The following is a 20,231-nucleotide window of genomic DNA, read 5'->3' as shown; positions in this document are numbered from 1 at the left end:
TGGCCCTAAAACGCCAAAAAATGAGTGATCATGGCGAGTCGATGGCTATTGTTCCTTATGTTGATTTTATGGTCTAATAAAATTTAAGGCGATCGGGGTCCGGTCGCTGGAGTCCATGCAAATGGCATGGGCTATAATACACGAAAATCTTGGAATCGAGTGTATTCCAATTTTATGGGCCTAAAACACTAAAAATGAGGAACGATCATGGAGAGGCGATGCCTATTGTTCCTTGGGTAATTTTTTATAGGCCGACAAAATATTAGGTGATCAGGGTTCGGTTGCCCGGACTCATGCAGATGGCATGGGCTATAGCACTCGAAAATCTAAGAATCGCGTGAAATTCAAGTTTTATGGCCCTAAAACGCCAGAAAACGAGGAACGGTCATGGCGAGACAATGACTATTGTTCCCTAGGTCGTTTTTTTATGAGCCGACAAAATTTTAGTTGATCGGGGTCCGGTCTCCCGGGACCATGCAAATGGCATAGGGTATAGCATATGAAAATCTGGGAATCGGCAGAATTCCAATTTTATAGCCCTAAAATGCCAAAAAACGAGGAACGATCATGGAGAGGCATTGACTATTGTTTCTTAGGTCATTTTTGATGGACCGACAAAATTTTAGGCGATCCGAATTTAGTCACCTGGGCCCATGCGGATGGCGTGGTCTATAGTTATAGCATACGAAAATCTAGAAATCGGGAAAAATTTCAGTTTTATGGCTCTAAAATACCAAAAAATGAGGAACGATAATGGCGAGGAGATGACTATTGTTCCTTCTGTTATTTTTGATGGGCCGACAAAATTTTAGGCTATCGGTGTCTGGTCGCCCGAGCCCATAAAGATGGCGTGGGTTATAGCACACGAAAATCTAGGAATTAGGCGTAATTCTAGTTTTATGGCCCTAAAAGCTAAAAACGAAGAATGGTCATGGCGAGGCAATGACTATTGTTCCTTTGGTCGTTTTTGATGGGCCGACAAAATTTTAGGCGATCGGGGTCCGGTTGCCCGAGCCCAGGTAGATGGCTTGGGCTATAGCACGCGAAAACCTAAGAATCGGGCGAAATTCCAGCTTTATGGCCCTAAAATGCCAAAAAAAATCTAGCTTTGGTATTAGTCACCTGGCGATTTTCTATGGACCTACGAAAATTTAGTCCAATTAGAGTCCGTAAAAAAATTTACAAAATCATCATGTATTAATACAAGCAAAAAAATGGATATAATTAAAAATTCGTGTTGCATCAACTCAAAAGACCAAAAAGCAATCTCGAAGGTCAAAGCGAAGCAATGAGTATTGGTCACTAGGTCATTTTCTATGAATCTACAAAATTTTAGGCAATTCGTAATCTGTCGATTTTTTTTTACTAAATCAGCATGTACTAATACACACGAAAAAAGTGGATATAATCACAAATTCGTATTGCATGATCCCAAACACCAAAAAATAAGTCTGAAAGTCACGACAAAGGGAAGAGTATTGGTCGCTAGGTAGCTTCCTTTGGATCTACAAAACTTTGGCAGATCGGAGTACGTCAATGAAATTTTACAAAATCAGCATGTACTAATACATATGAAAAAGAGGACATCATTACAAATTCGTATTGTATGACCGTAAAATATCAAAAAAGAAACTAGAAAGTCATGGCGAAACAATGAGTGTCACTAGGCCATTTCCAATAGATCTACGAAATTTCAGGCCAATCGGAGTATGCCAATTTTTTTTACAAAATCAACATGTATTAATTCACATAAAAGGTGTATATAATCATAAATTCATATTGCATGATCCCTGAATGCCATAAAATAAACCCGCATATTATGGCGAAACAATGCATATTGATCACTAGCTGTTTCCTATGGGCCTACAGAAATTTAGGCCAGTCGAAGTCCATCATTTATTTTTACAAAACCATCATATACTAATACAAATGAAAAGTGGATATAATCAAAAATTTATGTTGCATGAACTAAAAACATCAAAAGCACACTTGAAAGGCATAGCGAAACAATGAGTATTGGTCACTAGGCCGTTTCCTATGGACCTAAAAAAAATTCAGGCCAATCATGGTCTGTCGAATTTTTTAAAAAACAATCAGCTCGTACTAATACGCACGAGAAAAGTGGATATAATCACTAACTCAACACGATATCTAATTTTTCGTGTGCCAATGTCCACACCATCTTCATGAATTCAGGCGACGGCTCTGAATCGCATAAACTTTTGTAGGCCCATCAGAAACGACGTAATGAACCATTGTCATTGGTTCTCCATGACCGTTACTCATTTTTAGCGTTTTTTGGACCATAAAATATCACTGCAATATGGTTTCCGATTTTTTGAATGCTAATGTCTATACCATTTTCATGAATTCAAGCGACCGACCTCGAATCGCCTAAAATTTTATGGGCCCATAAAAAATGGCCTAATGAACCATTGCCAGTGCTTCTCCATGGCCATTCCTCGTTTTTGGTATTTTAAGGCAATAAAACAGGAATTCAGCACGATTACCGATTTTCACGGGCTAATGTCATGTCTTCTTAATGAATTCAAGAGACCGGTCCCGAATCGCCTAAAATTTTATGGTCACATCAGAAACAACCTAATGAACATTAATCATTGCTTCTCCATGATCGTTCCTTATTTTTTGGTATTTTAGGGCCACAAAATAAGAATTCAGCAAGATTTCTAATTTTTCGTGTGCTAATGTCAACATCATCTTCATGAATTCGGGCGACCGACCCTCAATCGCCTAAAATTTTGTGAGCCCATTAGAAACAACCTGATGAACCATAGTCATTGTATGTCCATGACTGTTCCTTATTTTATGCATTTTAAGGCCATAAAACAGGAATTCAACACAATTTCTGATTTTGTGTGTGCTAATTTTCACGCCATCTTCATGAACTCGGGCGACCGACCTTGAATCGCCTAAATATTTTTGGGATCATAAAAAATGACCTAATGAACAATAGACATTGCCTCACCATGACTGTTCCTCGTTTTGGCATTTTAAGGCCATAAAACGGGAATTCAACAGATTTTTAATTTTTCGTATGCTAATGTCCACGCCATCTTCATGAATTCGGGCGAACGACGCCGAATTGCCTAAATTTGTAGGTCCATCAAAAGAGATCTAATAAACATTAGTCATTGCTTCTCCATGACCGTTTCTCTCTTTTTGGCCTTTTGGGCAATAAAACAGGAATTCAACAAGCTTTCTGATTTTGCGTATGCTAATATCTGTGCCATCTTCATGAATTCGGGCAATCGGCCCTGAATCGCCTAAAATTTTATGGACCCATAAGAAATGACCTAAGTAATAATAGCCATCACCTCGTCATGACCGTTCCTCATTTTTTGGTATTGTAGGGCCATAAAACTGGAATTCCGTCCCATTCCTAGATTTTCATGTGCTAGTCCACGCCATCTACCTGGGCCTGAACAACCAGACCTTGATCGCCTTAAATTTTTTTGGTCCATCAAAACAACGTAATGAACAATAGTCATCGCCTCGCCATGATCGTTCCTCGTTTTTTGACGTTTTATGGCCATAAAACTAGAATTTCTCTCGATTCTCAGATTTTCGTATGCTATAGCCCACGACATCTGCATGGGCCCAGGCGACTAGACCATAATCAACTAAAATATTGTCGGCTCATCAATAACTACCTAAGAAAAAATAGTCAACATCTCGCCATGACCGTTATTTATTTTTTGGCATTTTAGGGCTATAAAACTGAAATTCGCCACATTCTCAGATTTACGTGTGTTGTCATCTGCATGGGCCAGGGCAACCTGACCCCGATCACCTAAAATTTTATCGGCTCATCAAAAACGACCTAAGGAGCAATAGTCATCACCTCGCCATGACCATTCCTTATTTTTTGGCCTTTTAGAGCCAGAAAATTGGAATTCCGCCCGATTCTCAAATTATCTGTGCCCATCGAAGCTATCTAATGAACAATAGTCATTGTCTCGCCATGACCGTTCCTCATTTTTTTGTATTTTAGGGCCACAAAACTGGAATTCCGCTTGATTCCCAGATTTTCGTGTGCTATAGCCCACGCCATCTGCATGGGCCCAAGAGACCGGACCCCAATCACCTAAAATAATTTCCAGCCATAAAAAATGACCTAAGGAGTAATAGTCATTACCTCGCCATGATCATTCCTCATTTTTAGCGTATTAGGGCCATAAACTTGGAAATACGCTCGATTTGCTATAGCCCACGTCATCTGCATGGGGCCGGGCGACGAGACCCAGATCACCTAAAATTTAGCCGGTCCTTCAAAAATGGTCTAAGGAACAATATTCATCGCCTCGCCATGACTGTTCCTCATTTTTTGGCATTTTAGGGCATAGAATTGCAATTCCACCAAATTCCCAGATTTTCAAATACTAGCCCACACCATTTGCATGAGCTCGGGCGACCGGACCCCGATCATTTAAAATTTTGTCGGCCCACCAAAAGTCACCTAAGGAACAATATTCATCGCCTCGGCATGACCGTACCTCATTTGTTTTGGCATTTTAGGGCCATAAAACTAGAGTTCCGCTCGATTCCCAGATTTTTGTGTGCTATAGCCCACACCATTTGCATGGGTCTAGACGACCGGACCTGGATCGCCTAAAATTTGTCGTCCCATCTAAAACGACATAAGGAACAATAGTCATCGCTTCTCCATGACCATTCCTCATTTTTTGAGTATTATAGCCCACGCCATCTGCACATGAAAATTTGGGAATCGGTTGTAATTCTAGTTATATGTCCCTAACACGCCAAATAACGAGGAACGGTCATTGCGAGGCAATGACTATTATTCCTTTTGTCGTTTTTGATTGTCCGGCAAAATTTTAGGTGATTCGGTTGTAGTCGCCCGGACCCATGCACATGGTGTAGGCAATAACACACGAATATTTGGGAATCAGGTGGAATTCTAGTTTTATGGCCTGAAATGCTAAAAATAAGGAACAGTCATGACGAGGCAATAACTATTGTTCCTTAAGTCATTTTTATTAGACGATACAACTTTAGGCATTTCAGGTCCGGTCGCCCTAACCCACGCAAATGGCATGGGCTATAACATACGAAAATCCGCGAATCAGGCAAAATTCTAGTTCTATGGCCCTAACACGCCAAAATATGAGGAACAGTCATGGCGATACGATGACTATTGTCTGTTAGGATATTTTTTATAGGTTGGAAAAATATTAGGCGATCAGGGTCCGTCTCCCGGGCCCATACATATGGCATTGGCTATAGAACACTAAAATTTGGGAATCGGGCGAAATTCTAATTTTATGGCCCTAAAACACTGAAAAAATGAGAAACGGTCATGGAGAGGTGATGAATATTATTCCTTAGGTCATTTTTTATGGACCGGCAAAATTTTAGGCGATCAGGGTCCGGTCGCCCGATCCCATGCAGATGGCATGAGATATAGAGCACGAAAATCTGGGAATCAGGCAGAATTCTAGTTTCATGACCCTAAAACGCCAAAAAATGAGGAACGGTCATGATGAGGCGATGACTATTGTTCCTTAGGTCGTACTTGATGGGCCGACAAAATATTAGGTGATTAAGGTTCGATTGCTCGGGCCCATGCATATGGCGTGGGCTATAATACTCGAAAATCTGAGAATCGGGCGGACTTCCAATTTTATGGTCCTAAACCGAAAAATGAGGAACTATCATGGCGAGGCGATGAATATTATTCCTTAGGCCATTTGTTATGAGCCAACAAAATTTTAAGTGATCGGGTTCCGGTCTCCCGGGCCCATGCAAATGGCGTAGGCTATAGTACACGAAAACATGAGAATCGAGCAAAATTTTAGTTTTATGGCCATAAAACGCTAAAAAATGAGGAACAATCATGATGAGGCATTGACTATTGTTCCTTAGGTTATTTTTTATGGACATGCAAAATTTTAGGCGATCAGGGTCTAGACGCTCGGACCCATGTAGATGGTGTGGGTTCTAGCACACGAAAATCTAGGAATCAGGAGGAATTCTAGTTTTATGACCCTAAAACGTCAAAAAAGAGGAACGGTCATGGCGAGGAGATGACTATTATTACTTGGTCGTTTTTGATGGTCCGATAAAATATAAGGTGATCGGGGTCCAATCGACGTGGCACATGCAGATGGCGTGGGCTATAGCATACGAAAATATGGGAATCAGGCGTAATTTTAGTTCTATGACCCTAAAATGCTAAACAAAACAAGAAGGGGTCATGGTGAGGCGATGATTATTGTTCCTAAGGTCAGTGTTTATGGGCCGGCAAAATATTAGGCGATCGGGGTTCGGCCGCTGGGCCAATACAGATGGTGTGGGCTATAGCACTCAAAAATCTAGGAATCGTGCGTAATCCACGTTTTATGGACCTAACATGCCAAAAAATAAGGAAGCGTCATGGAGAGACGATGACTAATATTCCATAGGTCATATTTGATGAGCTGATAAAATTTTAGTTGACCTAGGTCCGGGCCCAGGCCCATGCAAATAGCGTGGACTATAGCACACGGAAATCTGGGAATCAGGCGAAATTCTAGTTTTATGGCCCTAAAACGCCAAAAAATGAGGAACGATCGTGGGGAGGCATTGGCTATTATTCCTTAGGACATTTTTGAAGGGCCAGCAAAATTTTAAGCGATCGGGGTCTAGTCGCTCGGGTCCATGCGGATGGTGTGAGGTATAGCACACGAAAATCAAAATATCGGGAGGAATTCCAATTTTATGGCTCTAAAATGCTAAAAATGAGGAACTATCATAGCGAGACGATGACTATTGTTCCTTAGGTTATTTTTGATGGGCCGACAAAATTTTAGGCGATCGGTGTCTGGTCGCCCGGGCTCATGTAGATGGTGTGGACTATAGCACATGAAAATATAGGAATCAGGCATAATTTCAGCTTTACGGCCCTAAAACGCTAAAAACGAGGAATGGTCATGGCGAGTCAATGACTATTGTTCTTTTGGTCGTTTATGACGGCCCAGAAAAATTTTAGGCGATCGAGGTCAGGTCGCCCAGGCCTAGGGGCTATAACACACGAAAATTTGAGAATCAGGCGAAATTCCAGCTTTATGGCCCTAAAACGCCAAAAATCGAGGAACGGTCATGGCGAGACGATGACTATTGTTCCTTAGGTCGTTTTTGACGTTCAGGAAAAATTTTAGGTTATCCAGGTCCGGTCTCCTAGGCCCATTCAGATGGTATGGGCTATAGCACACGAAAATATGGGAATAGAGCGGAATTCCCGTTTTATTGCCTTAAAATGCCAAAAAATGAGGAACGGTCATGGAAAGGCGATGATTATTGTTACTTAGGTCATTTTTTATAGGACGACAAAATTTTAGGCGATCGGAGTCCGATCGTCCAGGCCCATGCAGATAGCGTGGGTTATAGCACACGAATATTTGGGAATCAGGCGGAATTCTAGTTTTATGGTCCTAAAATTTTTAAAAATGAGGAACAGTCATGGTGACGCGATGAATATTGTTCCTTAGGTCATTTTTTATGGACCTAAAAAATTTATGCGATCGGGCTCTAGTAGCTCGGGCCCATGCAGATGGCATGGCGACCATGTATTCTAGTTTTATGTCCCTAAAACGCCAAAAAAGTGGGACGATCATGGCGTGGCGATGACTATTCTTCCTTAGGAAATTTTTGATGCGCTAGAAAAATTTTAAACGATTGGGGTCCGGTCGCTCGAAACCATACAGATGGCGTGGGTTATATCACACAAAAATCTAGTAATCGGGCGGAATTCAAGTATTTTTTCCCTAAAACGCCAAAAAATGAGAAACGGTCATCGCGAGGCGATGATTATTGTTCCTTAGGTCCTTTGTGATGGGACGACAAAATTTTAGGCGATCGAGGTCTTGTCGCCCGCGCCCATGCAGATAGCGTGGGCTATAGCACACGAAAATCTAAGAATCTGGCGCAATTCCAGTTTTATGGCACTAAAATGCTAAAATTGAGGAACGATCATGGCGAGGCGATGACTATTGCTCCTTAGGTCATTTTTGATGGGCCGATAAAATTTAAGGCAATCCAGGTCCGGTTTCCCGGGCCCATGAAGATGGCACGAATATATGGGAATCAGGTAGAATTCGAGTTTTATGGCCCTAAAATGCCAAAAATAAAGAACGGTCCTGGAGAGACGATGACTATTATTCCTTAGGTTGTTTATGATGGGCCAGATAAAATTTAGGCTATCGAGGTCCGGTCGCCCGGGCCCATACAAATGGTGTGGGGTATAGCACACAAAAATCTGGGAATCGGACGAAATTCCAATTTTATGGCCCTAAAATGCTAAAAAAAATAAGGAACGATCATTTCGAGGCGATGATTATTGTTGCTTAGGTCATTTCTTATGGCTGCAAAATTTTAGCGATCGGGGTCCAGTCACCTGGGCCCATGCAGATGGCGTGGGTGATAGCACAAGAAAATTTGGGATTCAAGCGAAATTTCAGTTATATGGCCCTAACATACCAAAAAATGAGGAACTGTCATGGCGATGCAATGACTATTGTTTCTTTGGTCATTTTTGATTGGCCGAAAATTTTTTAGGCGATTCAGTTCCGGTTGCCCGGATTCATGCAGATGGTGTGGTCTATAACACACAAAAATTTCGAAATCAGGCGGAATTCCAATTTTATGGACCTAAACGCAAAAAAATATGGAACGGTCATGGAGAGGCAATAACTATTGTTCTTTAAGTCATTTTTGACGAGCCAGCAAAATTTTAGGCGTTCTGGGTCCGGTCGATCGGACCCACACAGATGGCGTGGGCTATAACACACGAAGGTATAGGAATCGAGTAGAATTATAGTTTTATGGCTCTAAAATGCCAAAAAACGAGGAACGTTCATGGGGAGGCTATGACTATTATTCATTAGGTCATTTTTTTATGAGCCGAAAACATGTTAGGAGATTCGGGTTTGGTCGCCCGGACTCACGCAGATGGCGTGGGCTATAGCACACGAAAATATGAAATCGGGCGGAATTCCAGTTTTATGGCCCTAAAACGCCAAAAAATGAGGAACGGTCATGGCGAGGCGATGACTATTGTTTCTTAAGTCATTTTTTGATGGGCCGGAAAACTTTTAAGCGTTTTGGGTTCGGTCGCCAGGACCCATGCAGATGGCGTGAGCTATAGCACATGAAAATTTGGGAATTGGGCGGAATTTCAGTTTTATGGCCCTAAAATACAAAAAAATGAGGATCAGTCATGGCGAGGTGATGAATATTGTTCCTTAGGTCATTTTTTATGCGCCGACAAATTTTTAGGCGATCGGGATACGGTAGGTACCCTGGGTCCATGCAGATGGCGTGGGCTATACAGAAATCTGAGAATGAGAAGGAATTCTAATTTTAAGGCCCTAAAACGCTAAAACGAGGAATGGTTATATCGAGAGGATGAGTATTATTCCTTAGGTATTTTTTATGGGCCCGTAAAATTTTGGGAAAATCCGGGTCCCGTTACCCGGACCCATGCAGATGGCGTGAACTCACGAAATCTAGGATTCAAGCAGAATTCTAGTTTTATGGCCCTAAAACGTCAAAAAATGAGGAACAATCATGGTGAGCGATGTTTTTTCTTAGGTCGTTTTTGATGGGGCAACAAAATTTTAGGCGATTCGAGTCCGGTCTACGAGACCCATGTAGATGACGTAGGCTATAGCATACGAAAATATGAGAATTCGGCGAAATTCCAATTTTATGACCCTAAAACGCCAAAAATGAAGAACGGTCATGATGAAGAGATGACTATTGTTCATTAGGTCATTTTTGATAGGCTGGCAAAATTTTAGGTGATTCGGGTCTGATCACTCGGATCCATGCCGATGGCATGGGCTAGCTTCATAAATTCGGGTGTCCAGCCCCGAATCGCATAAAATTTTGTGAGCCCATAAACCACCTAATAAATACTAGTCATTGCCTCTCCATGATCTTTCCTTTTTTTGGGCGTTTTAGAAGCATAAAACATGAATTCATCACGTTTCCGATTTTTTCTTGTGCTAATGTCCACGCCATCTTCATAAATTCAGGAAACTGGCCTCGGATCTCCTATAGTTTTGTTGACTTATCAGAAATGACCTAATGAACAATAATCTTTTCTTCTGTATGATCGTTTCTCATTTTTTAACATTTAAGAGTCATAAAATAGGAATTCCGCGCAGTTTTCGATTTTTCGTGTGCTAATGTCCATGCCATCTTCATGAATTCGGGCGACCGACCCCGAATCGTATAAAATTTTACAGGCTTATGAGAAATGACCTAATGAAAAATATTCATTGCCTCCCCATGAACGTTCCTTATTTGTTTTGGCATTTTAGGGCTATAAAACGATAATTCAACACGATTTTCAAATTTTTGTATACTAATGTCCACGCTATCTTCTTGAATTCGAGAGACCTTTCCCAAATAACCTAAAATTTTGTGAATCCATCAGAAATAACCTAATAACTAATAGGCATAGCCTCGTCATGACCATTACTCAGGTTTTGGCATTTTAGGTCCATAAAATAGAAATTCAGTCCAATTTTTGATTTTTCGTGTGCTAATGTCTACACCATCTTCATGAATTTGGGCGACCGGCCTTGAATCTCTTAAAAGTTTTGTGGGCACATTTAAATGACCTAATGAATAATGATTACTGACTCCACATGACCGTTTCTTGTCTTTTGGCGTTTTAGGACTATAAACAGGAATTCAGCACGACTTTCGATATTTCGTGTGTTAATGTCCGTGTCATATTCATGAATTCGGGCGACATGCCCCGAATCACCTATAACTTTTTGGGGCGATCATAAATGACCTAATGAATAAAAGTCATTACCTCGCCAAGACCGTTCTTTATTTTTTTGTGGTTTGGGATCATAAAATATAAAATTTAGCACGATTTTCGGTTTTTCGTATGCTAATATCTATGCCATCTTTATAAATTTGGGCGACCGGTTCCTAATTGACTAAAATTTTACGGGCCCATCAAAAACTACCTAATGAACAATAGTCTGTCTCTTCATCACCATTCCTCATTTTCTGGAGTTTTAGGGCCATAATACAGGACTTCAGTATGATTTATGATTTTTCGCGCTAATGTCCATGCCATCTTTATGAATTCGGGGAACTGACCTCGAAAGGCCTAAAATTGGTGTGCCATAAAAAATGAACTATCGAACAATAGTCATTATTTTTCCATGATCATTCCCCGTTTTTTGGCATTTTAGGGTTATAAAATAAGAATTCAACACGATTTTTGATTTTTCGTGTGCTAATGTCCACGCCATCTTCAAAAATTCGGGTGCCCGGCTTCGAATACCCTGAAATTTTGTGGGCCTAGCAGAAATGACCTTATGTATCATTTTTGTTCATCAAATTCTTGTCCAAGCCTTGAAAACCAACAAGAAATTCCTCAAGTTCTTCATCAAAGAGGTAAGGTTCTAGCCCCTAATCTTCAATTTCGAGTTTGGGTAATGATGGGTGATTAAGAGTATGATTCTTGGGGTAATTGTTCTTTATCCTATATTGATTATATTTCAGGATTCCATACTCATTTACATCATGAATCCGTGAATTTAGAGGGGAGGGGGATCAGATTTTTATAAAATCTTCCAAAAACGAGAATTTAAGATTTGAAGGTCCATTTGATATTGAAATTGGATAATTTTTGTATGGTTGAACTCGTAGCGGAATGGGTGTTCGGATGTCGCGAGTTTTTCTGGGATTTGAGACGTGGGTCCCACTGTCGAATATTTAAATAAATTTTAGATTTTTATTCGAAAAATTAGTAAATTCATATGGAATTAATTCCTATGATTCGTATTGAGTATATCGAATTATTTGTGAATAGATTTGAAGCTTTTGAAGACAAATTTAAAAGGAAAAGCTGCTGTCGAGTAATTGATTGGAATTTGCAAAGCGAGGTAAGTGTCGTGGTGAACCTTGACTTGAGGGAATAGAACCCTTAAATTATTTGTTATGTGAAATACATGTGAACGACGTATATGCGAGGTGACGAGTGTCTATACATCGTCAAATTAATTATTTGCATGTTTACTTAAATAATCATTAATTATTTTAAATCATGAATAAATTATTATAATAATTTTTTATCTCCTATTCTTTGTCAAATATTAATTCTTGAATTCCTGTAATAATTGCTAAATCTTATTTGAATTATGTGTATTAATTGCTACTTGACATTTAGCATATTAAATATTAAACTGCCTATTTTCTCCCTGATTTCCATAATAAATTATTATTTGTAATTGTTTGTTTATAATTAAATCATAATTATTATATGCTTGTTGTCTTATAATTTTATATTAATTGTTGCATTTATTGGAGAAATTTCTTCTATAAGAATTGGTAAATGAATATGTTGGAGGAACGGGTTGCACACCGCAACAGAATTGATTGAAATTGATATATTAGAGGATCGAGTTGCACGCCGAAACAGAATTGATTGAAATGGATATATTGGAGGATCGGGTTGCACGTCGAAACAGAATTGATTGAAATGGATATATTGGAGGATCGGGTTGCACGTCGCAACAGATTTATTAAAAGACCATATCGGAGGATCGGGTTGCACGCCGCAACAAACTTATTAAAAGTCCATATTAGAGGATCGGGTTGCACACTGCAACAAACTTATTAAAAGTCCATATTGGAGGATCGGATTGCACGTCGCAACAGACTTATTAAAAGTCCATATTGGAGGATCGGGTTACACACCGCAACAGACTTATTAAAAAAGTCGATATATATATATATATATATATATATATATATATATATATATATATATATATATTGGGGGATCGGGTTGCAAGCCGCAACAGACTTGATTAAAATGAATATATTGGAGGAGCGGGTTGCACGCCGCAATAGAATTGAATGTGAATATATTGTGAGAGCGGGTTGCACGCTGTAACAGATATTGATGGAAATGATAATTGGTTAAGACTGCTGAGTTTGCTTTAATTATTATAAATGAGTTACCTGATTTATTTCTATTATTTGTTGTTGTTACTAATATTGCGTACAGGTTAATGTAAGTGACCCGTCTTAGCCTCGTCGCTACTTCGTCGAGGTTAGGCTCAGCACTTACTAGTACATGTAGTCGGTTGTACTGATACTACACTTTTCACTTCTTGTTGGTCCCTGCAGCGTACCATAGACTTGCTCGAATTTTAGCTACCAGAGGAGACTTGAGGTATAACTGCACGACGTCCGCAGTTCTGAAGTCCCCGTCTATTTTACTTTAGTTGTGTGTTTGTTTCCAGGCAGCTTTATTTTATTCAAACCTTTATTTGTATTATTCTAGAAGCTCGTGCACTTGTGACACCAATTCTGGGATGGTATTTAGACACAGTTATTTTTATGGATTATTCACTATATTTTAGACCTTACTTCCGCATTTATTCCTTTGTTATTAATAAGATTTTAAATTGTTTAAAACTGACTAATATTATTCTAACGTTGGCTTGCCTAACAAGTGAAATGTTAGATGCCATCACGGTCCGAAGGTGGGAATTTTGGGTCGTGACAGTTGGTATCAGAGCACTGGGTTACATAGGTCTCACGAGTCATGAGCAAGCTTAGTAGAGTCTGAAGGATCGGTACCGAGACGTCTGCACTTATATCTTAGAGGATATGGAGTTTAGGAACAATTTCACTTCTATTCTACTCTGTCGTGTATGAATACATAATTTTTTACCACACCCAAATTTTATACTATTTTAGCGTAAATATTTCTTTTAGGTCTAATCTTAATATCTTAAACTTTGATCTCACTCTTAATAGTTTTTTTTTCATACTACAAAAAAAAAAAAAAATTATATATGTACATTCACACACACACACACACATATATATATATATATATATATATATATATATATATATATATGGTATATGATTTTTTTTATATTATTATTAGAATTTTAATAAGTTTTTCTTAGTATCATTTAAGTTACATGTAAATATTTAATTTTCCTATATTGTAAGAAATGTTGGTTAATCTTCTTATCCTTATAATTTATTTTTATCTTTTAAAATAAAAGACAAAAAAAGGGAAGAGCTAACTTCAAAAGAGTCAAAAACCAGATTCTTAATTTAGTTAACTTTGCTAAACTCCCCACTTTTCTCCAGAACTCCTCACGTCTTCCCCCCTCTCTATCACCACATGTTACTCACTCTTTATAATATGCACACACACTTTGTTTGATTTTTATTCTATTTTATTTTTAAAATTCAAATAATCCCCATTTTAGTCTAACTAACCCCATGATCTACTCTCACCCTACACCCCTCACTTCTCACGTAACCCCTCATATCCTCACCATATCCCACGATCTCCATCATCTGCACACACACACACAATATATATAAAACACAATCCCATTATAGAAAAGAGGAGGAATCTGAAGCAAAAAAAAAAACGGAAGAAAAAGAAGAGGAAACTAGTCATTTGGAAAAACTTACGCACTGCCGCAGCCCTCAACCCCAAAAAATGCCGAACACCACCATTTTTAACTCACGACCTTCATAGCCATGTAACCAGCCAAGCACCTCATCTCCACTTTCATTCTCACCATTGAAATAGCCCCAAAATCACCAAAAATCAACTCCTTATTTACAAAAAAAAAAAACAAAAAAAAACCCATCAAAAACACCTTGAACCAGTCCCCTTTTTCACATGAAATGGCAGCAAAAAACAAACCCGTTTGAGTCGAGATTGTTTAGGCCACTGTTCGAGTTTACCGGAAGTAGATTCTAGCTTCTGTTTTCGTTTTCGGCAAAGTTTGCCGATGTCAGATTTGTTTGTGCAAAGTTGTTATTGAAAGCTAAAGAAAGGTCCATTCTATCCACCCTTGTTTGTTTCAAATACTTTGCTTGCGTGTATCTGGTATGCCGTACGTATTTAGTGAGAATGAAATTTTCTTTTATGGCTGATTTGTTTGGTTTATTTGATTGTTGAGCTTTTCTTAGTTAAATAAATAAAGTTGATGGAACATAATACTTAAGTGTTAGTTTCTTAAATAAGGATTCATGTTCACTTTCTTTATTAAAAACTTGACATGGCAGAATTGGTATGGATTTAAGTTATTAATATTTAGCAAAGTCTTGGAAATAATTGGATCATATCTTACTGTTTGTATGCTTAGGTTACTCATATCTTATATTAGCACGTTGTCCTGTTTTATCTACTTTATTAGTTAATTATTTGATTTTATCTTAAGTCTTTGACTGATAGTGGTAGTCAGTAGAAGAAATGAAAGGGGCCATAGATTGTGATAAGTAAAATTAGCAAGCTGACCCATATTAAATAGTGCAGCCTTTTAAGACAAATAATTTAGTACTAAAAATATTTAAAAAAAATTTCTAGAAAAATAATTCATTCAAATCGCTAGCATACTTTAGGCATGTGTTAAATCAAATTATCATGATTATGTATACGTCTGTGTGGCATAATTATGATTCCCAAATTAAAGGCAAAGTATGTGTTCGCGCAACTTTGACAAAACAATCTTAAAAATAATAAAGTGTTATTAATTGTGTACACGTCCGCGTGACATGATTCATGACACACTAAACAAAACGAATACACGTACGCGTGATTCGTTTCAAGATAATTTCATAATTACAAATAATCAAGTAATTAAAAGCGGTTTAAGACAAAAGTGCACAAAGTTTCCTAGAACCTAAAATATCCAGAATTGGTTAAGCCAGGTATAATTATTAAAAGTGACCGTGCTAAAACCACGGAATCCGGGAGTGCCTCACACCTTCTCCCGGTTTAACAGAATTCTTTACCCGATCTTCTGTGTTCGCGGACCGTAATTCGGAGTCAAAACTTTCTCGATTTGGGATTTCAAATAAACCGGTGACTTGGGACACCATAATAATTATCCCAAGTGGCGACTCTGATTAAATAAATAATCTCATTTCGAATAATGTCACTTAAATTGGAAAAACTTCTTTGGCACCTATTCATCGGAAAAAAGGAGGTGTGACAGCTCTGGCGACTCTGCTGGGGACAAGAACCCAGAACTTCTGGTTCGGGGTTCAGAATTCGATCTTATAAGATGATTTATACTTGGCTTTATTGATTTGATGTTATTAATGTATTTTTGGGTCTAATGTGCTAATTGTCGCTTATTTGCCGCTTTGATATTATTTGAACTGTATTAAATTTTCTTCTTACGCCTCCCTTCTGAGTCTTCTGAATTTATGGTGCACACGTGCGCGTGACCCACTTTTCTGTTAGAAGTCATACCAATTAGAACGAGGCTGAGTCAGTAACTAGGCCGGATAGACTTTCGTCCTCCCGGTACATTACCCCCACCTCGGCTCGAGCTGTCCGCTTGGGTAAGCCAGGTCTAAAACACTCCCCTTAGGATTTAAACCTAGAATAACATAGCCTCATGCCGGATCCCTAGTAGGAACGTTTATTTGCATCATGTGCGTTTGACTTTGGGAACTCAACACAGGGGTTGGGTCGGTCTAGGACAGGTGTACCCGAAATTACAAGACCATCCTGATGCATCTTATGTGCTACTTGTGCATTATGTTTGATTTGGCTTATGCATGTTGACCGATTTCTAAAATAAAATAAAAATATAAAAATATTGAGGGAAAACCAGAAAGAAGAAAATATGAGGGAGAAAATTTACCCGATTTTTGAAAATTTCAGTATTTACCCCAAAAAAAAAGCCTGAATTTTTCAAAAAAAAAAAGTGTCATCCTATTCCTGAAATTTTTACGAACTACGCGGGTCTGATTCTCACCAGATGTGAGATACGTAGGCAACCTTCATGGGGTTCGGCCCCATTTTTATAAAATAACTAAAAAAAAGAAGAAATGTGTCTAGTGTTTTTTTTAATCAAAAAACAAATAAGCAGATCCAGCTTCGGTTAATTCCAAATCGTTCCTGTCGGAATAGCCTTAGAACATCTTCAAAATTGTTGAAGGGCTGTTCTCGCAAAAACGGACGTGCCTGTCAATTGGGAATCACTTTTACCATAATGCCCTTCCCCCGGCCCTAAAGCTATCCTTGAAAGTAAGAAGGGGCCATAGTTGCAAAAATAGCCACCCTTTCTTCGGTCACAATTGCAAAAATAGCCCCCTTTTTCGTTGATTTTTCTTAAAATTGAGTTATTTACAAAAGATTGTTTGCAAAAGGAGTGCATTGGTTCTGTCTCTTGAGACTAGTGTCAATCCTAACCCTAACCACCCACAGGTACAAAATGAGCACTGTCCAGAACACACCGTTCACAGTTGTAGACGAGGCTCCACTTCAGCTTTAGATGTGGTGGTATGATTTAGGAGAAGATGGTCAGAAATGGGTCACCAAGCACCTGGGAGCCCTCACAGATATTATGAAAATTAAACCACGGGACGATTTGATTGAGGCACTAGTGACTTTTTGGGACCCTGTTCACAATATTTTTCGCTTCTCCGATTTTGAGCTAACTCCCACTTTAGAAGAGATAGCTGGATATTCCGGGTTTGGCAGGGATTTGAGAAACCAGGAGCTCATATTCCCGAGGGATCTTTCTGTACATCGATTTTTCGATCTTCTGAACATCAGTAAGCAAATTAGAAAGACCAACGTAGTCGAAGGGTGTTGTTCTTTCTACTTCCTGTACTCTAGGTTCGGGCAGCCAAATGGGTTTGAAATGCATGAAAAGGGCCTTAACAACAAGCAGAACAAAGACACATGGCAGATTCATCGTCGCTTCGCCTTCATAATGGCGTTTCTGGGAATTATGGTCTTCCCAAACGAGAAGCGGACAATTGATACCCGCATAGCCAGGGTTGTACAGGTCCTCACTACCAAAGAACATCACACTCTTGCCCCGATCATTTTATCAGACATTTATCGGGCATTGACTTTGTGCAAGTCCGGGGCAAAATTCTTTAAAGGGTGCAATATTTTGTTACAAATGTGGTTGATTGAGCATCTCTGACATCACCCCAAGTTCATGAGCTATGGTCTTAACAAGGACAATTTCATTGAGAGTTACGAAGAAAGAGTAAAAGATTACAACTCTCCAGAAGGGGTGAAAGCTTGGATATCCCACCTAAGATCTTTAAATGCAAGTCAAATTGAGTGGACTTTGGGATGGCTCCCGCTAAGAGAGGTGATACACATGTCGGCCCTAAAAAGTTATTTGCTATTGTTGGGTTTGAGAAGTGTCCAGCCGTATGCGCCACACAGAGTTCTAAGATAGCTAGGAAGGTACCAAGTAGTACCTAAGGATGAAGATTTGAGTGTGCAAGTTATTGAGCTACACCCCGAAGCCCCACTCCCCGAAGCTTTAATCCAGCAAATTTGGAATGGTTGTCGCTACTTGAAATATGATACTCAGGTGCCAGATCCTGCGAGAGGTGAGGTAGATCCGGGTTATGCTATATGGTTTGGGAAGAGGTCTCACGTGGATGATGTGCCAGAGCCCAAAAGGCCCACAAAAAGGTCGCATGTTCAAGCCTTTGATGATAAAATCCAAGAACGGTTGGCTTGGGGTGAACGGGAAAAGGGATACAAAACAACTATTCATGCCTTAGAAGAAAGGCTGAGAAACCTCAATTTTGAGAAAGACTTGCAAGAACAAGAAGCCGAAGGGAAAAGAAGAGTCTGATCTGCAAAAATGAAGCCCTTCATGCTCAACTTCAACAGATGAAGAAAGCCTCTGAAGTGCTAGTGAGAAGTTGGAAAGACCAGAGAACCATTGCCAATCAGATGGAAAAAGTTCAAGATTATGATTCCCTCTTGGCAAAGACTGAAAAGTCGTTGGACAAAGCCAATGAAAAGATCGTACAGCTAAATGAGAAGGCCGAATCAAGTAAGGATCGCCAAGTAACACAATTTGAAGAAAAGAGGGCTCAATTCGAGAGAGAGAAGGCCCATTGGGTACGTTCAGAAGCTCAGCTCCATGCACAGTTGGAAGAAATGAGAAGGTACAATAGAGAATACCAGCATGCAGATTTTGATAGGGAGATGGCTCAGGCGAGACTCGAGCAGGCTAGACTTCGGGCTCAGTTGGAGTCAGCCTTAGATCGTGAGGGCCACATAAGGGAGATAGCCACCACTCGCCAGCAGCAGTTACAAGATCGAGACCAGAATTTCCAGTACTTCAAAGAGCAAGTTCATAATTTGGCTGTTTATACCGCTCAAAGTTATGTGAACTGCCAAGGGATGGATTATGAGAAGTTTTTGGAGCATGCACCTACTTTTGCCCGTCATCTTGCAGCAGAGTTAGAAAGGATGTACCGTACATTAGGGGGTCAACCAGGGCAAGCCCCACCATGAGCAGATGTTCCAGTGTTTGAAAGCCAGAAGATTGTGGAGTTGAATTATAGTCGTAGTTGTTAGAACTTTTTATGTAGTAGTTATGTTTTAGTTTGAGTCATTGTTGAATCTTTAAAATCGCTGTCTTTTAGTCTTGTCAGAGTTTGGTAAGTCATTTTCAATGTAATGTCCTTTCTGTTATTGTATTATTTCGTTTTGTTAAAAAAAAAAAACTACTATTATTATTTTCCCCTGAACTACGTAATGGTCTGATTCATGCGGCGTCATGATACGTAGGCAATCCTCATCGGATGCGATCATAACCATAATTAATCTATAAAAAAAAATGAAAAAAAAACCCACTAAATTCAAGATGAAAATAAACCAATAAATCAATAAGCCGGGATGAAACATAAAGCCTTCCAAGATCATTTTAGAAATGAAAATGGCATTAGGTGCATAACATATAATGTGTGATTAATATCTGCAAAATGCCTAACTCTAACACGTTTGTTGTTTGTCATTTTAAAAGATAAAGTAAAACAGAGGTGGTTGGTTTGTGGTTTAAACTGGCGACTCACCTTACAACACGAGATCAAAAGGAAAAAGTAGAATGGCAAACAACAGTGAGAATGAGTCAGATAATGATGATGTCCATGGACAATTGGTTGAACAAGGTTCAGGACTGGTTGAAGAAGTAAGAGTGTTGAAGCAACAATTGGCAGAGATGTACCAAGCCTGGGTGAATGGACAAGCACCGCCCTCACTACCCATAGGGCCTACGGACAATCTTCATAATGTGTCAGTTGCCACTCAAGTGCCTATCTCCATAACAAGTAACCCATTGTACCAACCTGGATTCAGTCCGAGCTTTAACCTTCCCACTATCCCCAGTACCTCCATTCCACGTCCTCCAATCGCA

At 39.3% G+C, this 20,231-nt stretch overlaps 1 pseudogene; it reads left to right on the top strand.

Moving 5' to 3' along the window:
• The first annotated feature begins 17,264 nt into the window (after nt 1-17,264).
• Nucleotides 17,265-17,987, top strand: LOC138901004 (uncharacterized; annotated as a pseudogene).
• The last annotated feature ends 2,244 nt before the right edge of the window (nt 17,988-20,231 follow it).

Source organism: Nicotiana tomentosiformis, chromosome 11 (genome assembly GCF_000390325.3).
Source record: "Nicotiana tomentosiformis chromosome 11, ASM39032v3, whole genome shotgun sequence".
Lineage (NCBI taxonomy): Eukaryota > Viridiplantae > Streptophyta > Magnoliopsida > Solanales > Solanaceae > Nicotiana > Nicotiana tomentosiformis.
The sequence above is the reverse complement of the archived record's forward strand: the minus strand, read 5'-3'. Positions and strand labels throughout refer to the sequence as shown.